The sequence below is a fragment of the Rhinopithecus roxellana genome, chromosome 8 (genome assembly GCF_007565055.1).
Source record: "Rhinopithecus roxellana isolate Shanxi Qingling chromosome 8, ASM756505v1, whole genome shotgun sequence".
Taxonomy (NCBI): Eukaryota; Metazoa; Chordata; class Mammalia; order Primates; family Cercopithecidae; genus Rhinopithecus; species Rhinopithecus roxellana.
In genome coordinates, this window is record NC_044556.1 from 73,493,320 (window position 1) to 73,496,958 (window position 3,639).

The window sequence follows — 3,639 nt, forward strand, 5'->3', positions numbered from 1 at the left end:
ATTGGATGAATGCTCTTCCTCTTTATACGTTTGCATGTACATTTGTCCTCATTTGGAGCATTGGTATCTTAATCCTTCTCTTCCCTCCAAAATAATCTGGTTAACTACTATAGTTATTTTAAAAGTAGCCCCGAACCCCACTCCCAGCTTAGGTAGCTTCAGTTATGGAACAGGGAAAGGATGGGGAGAAAGATGAGATGACTTAGTTTTCTAGAATATCCAAAAATAACCACTGCTTCTCCCTGGAAAAGGTTGTACCTCCCTGCTCCACTGATGGCAGGTTTTACCATGTGACTTGCTTTGCCTCATAGGGTCCTATGCCATTTCCAAGAAGGAGCTGTAAGAGCCAATGTGTGGATTGCCACTCTCTTTGTCTGTTTAGGGCACTATAATGAAAACACCTTATGAACAACTGTTATTCCTCATAGTTCTGGAGGTTAGGAAGTCCAAGATCAAGGTGCTGGCAGATTTGGTGTCTGATGAGGGCTTATTCCTCTTAGTAACTTCTTGCTGCATCTTCACCAGGTAGAAGGGGTAGGGCAGCTCTCTGGGGCTCCTTTTACAAGAACACTAATCCCATTCATGAGGGAGCACTTCACCAAAGTCCCCCATCTAATACCATCCCACTGAGAGTTGGGATTTCAACCCATGAATTTGGTGGGGGACATAAACATTCAGGTCATAGCAACCAGGCTACATTTCTCCTCAGCCACCCGCCACCAGCCATGTTCTTCCACTTGCCTGGATCCTGGAGAGAAAGCATGGTGCTATGGTTTGAATGAAGTTTGTCTCCACCAAAACTCATGTTTAAGTTTAACATGCCCGTGCCTATGCATTGGGACATGGGCCCCAGTGGGAGCTGTTTGGACCGTGGGATGGATCCTTCATGAAAAGATTCATACCACCTCACAGGGGTGCGTTCTTGCTCTCTCAGGAATAGATTAACTCCCAGGAATGCAAGTTGTTATAAACCCAGGATGCTCTTTGCATTTGGCCCCTTCGCACCTCTCTCTTACCCTTTGACCTTTCAGCGTGTTACGTTGCAGCAGGAAAAATTCTTGCCAGAAGCTAGCGCCATTCCCACGAACTTCCCAGCATGCAGAACTGTGAGCTAGATAAGCCTCTTCTCTTTATAAATTACCCACTCTCAGGTATTCTGTTACAGAAACACAAAATGGACTAAGACGCATGGGCAGAGCCCTAGCTGACCACAATGCATGTGTATGAGTGAGAAATAGACCTTCAATGTTGTTAGTTTCTGAGATTTTGGGGTTGTTTGTCACTTCAGCTTATCCTGACTGCTGCAACATATTTGTAGCTCTTCTTCCTCTGAATTGCTGCTCAGCCTTCTGCTTCTACCCCGATGATTACATTAACTTCATGTCTTACATTTTCCAAATCTGTATCTTGAGCCACAGTCCTCCTCTTGTTACAGACTAGGATTTCTAAGGATAATTTGGCTCGGGAATGTGTGCTGCTGATTGGTTGGGGATGAAATTATCATTGGTTTCTAGGTAGAGGTCCTAGAACCATTGAGTCAGTTCCTTGGTATAAGTCATGGGTTGGGGTGATGTCAGTTGGTTATCAGAGTGCAAACATCTGGAAAATATCTCAAAGATCAATCTTAGGCTTTCCATTAGTGATGTTATGTATAGAAACAAGTAGGGAAGTTTCAGATCTCATGATCTTTTGCTACATGACTCCTGAACATTAAGGAATTATAAGAAAGCAAGCTAAGGGCCAGGCACAGTGGCTCACACCTGTAATCCCAACACTTTGGGAGGCCAAGGTGGGTGGATCATTTTAGGTTAGGAGTTCAAAACCAGCCTGGCCAACATGGTGAAACCCCGCCTTTACTAAAATTACAAAAATTAGCTATGCATGGTGGTGGATGTCTGTAATCCCAGCTATTTGGGAGGCTGAGGCAGGAGAATCATTGAGCCCAGGTGGTGGAGGTTGTAGTGAGCAGAGATTGTGCTACTGCTACACACCAGCCTGGGAAACAGAGTGAGACTCCATCCCAAAAAGAAGGAAGGAAAGAAAGAAAGAAAGAAGGAAAGAAAGAAAGAAAGAAAGAAGGAAAGAAAGAAAGGAAGGAAGGAAGGAAGGAAGGAAGGAAGGAAGGAAGGAAGGAAGGAAGGAAGGAAGGAAGAAAGAAAAGCAAGCTAGGGACAATGGCTGGTTATTGTTTAACTATTCCTACAGCTTAGCAGAGTTGAGGTCCCTGCTTTAATCCTAACCTTGTGGCCTTTCATTTGTCTTACAAAGGCAGTTTCAGTCCCCAGAAGGGTCAGTTTTGGGAAGGACTATTATCATCCTTGCTTCTAAGTTAAATTCTAAATTCTTCCCATAGTTAGTTTGGCCTATGCCCAGGAATGAACAAGGGCAGTTAGTTAGTTTGTGAGGTTAGAAGGAAGATGGAGTCATTTATGTTATATTTCCCTCCATGTTATAATTTTTGAAAAGGCAGTTTTCACTTTTTTGTATGTAATTTTTAGAATATAATAACTAAATCTACTGCAGAGTTAAGGAAATATCCAAATGAAAATTTGATTATTGCCCTTCAGAAAATTGCCTCTTATTGAATTTTACTCTTTTTAATTCTTTTTTTTTTTTTTTTTTTTTTTGAGACAGGGTTTCACTTGTCACTTGAGTTGAAGTGCAGTGGTGTGATCTCAGCTTACTGCAGCCTCAACTTCCCAGGCTCAAGCAATCCTCCAACTGCAGCCTCCCAGGTAGCTGGGACTACAGGCACACACCACCATGCCTGGCTAATTTTGTAGAGATGGAATTTTGCCATGTTTCCCAGGCTGGTTTTGAACTTCTAGGCTTTAAGCAATCTGCCTAAGTTGGCTTCCCAAGGTTTTGGAACTACAGACATGAGCCACCACACTGGCCTATCTTTCTTAATTCCTTAACTCCCTTTCCTCTCCTAGCTTCTATCATTCCTTTTCAACCTATATCTCTGTGGTATAGAGAAGAAAGTTGTTAAAGACCAGAACTGAAGGTGTTAAGTTGTCAAAGTACTTGGTGATTACTGGATGGGAGTCCTAGCATGTCAAAATAGAAGAGGTCGTTAGAACAATCAAGTCTACTTCCCTAAATTTAATGGATAGTGTTTTAGTCTGGGAAGCTGTAACAAAATACTATAAATTGGGTGGCTTGTAAACAACAGAAATTTATTTCTCACAGTTCTAGAGGCTGGAAGTCCAAGGTCAAGATGCCAGCATGCTCAGTGTTTGGTGGGGGCCTGCTTTCTGGTTCACGGATGGCACCTTTTTGCTGTGTTGTCACATGGTAGAGAGAAAGGGCTAGCTGTCTAGCGCTCTGAGGTTTCTTTTATAAAGACACTATTTCCAGTCATGAGAGCTCCACCTTCATGCTCTAATCACTTCCCAAAGGCCTCATCTCATGTCCTAATACCATCACCTTGGAGGTTACATCTCAATATGTAAACTTCAAGGGGACACAGACATTCAAACCAAAGCAGATGAGGAAACTGAGACTCAGGATTTACTCTGGAGGCTCTTCACAAGTTCTTCTCAGATATAATGTGAATGACAGAAAGAAGGACCAAACAAAAACAAAAACAAAAAACCCAAACCCAAACCCAAAGATAAAAACAACAAAGGTTCTCGA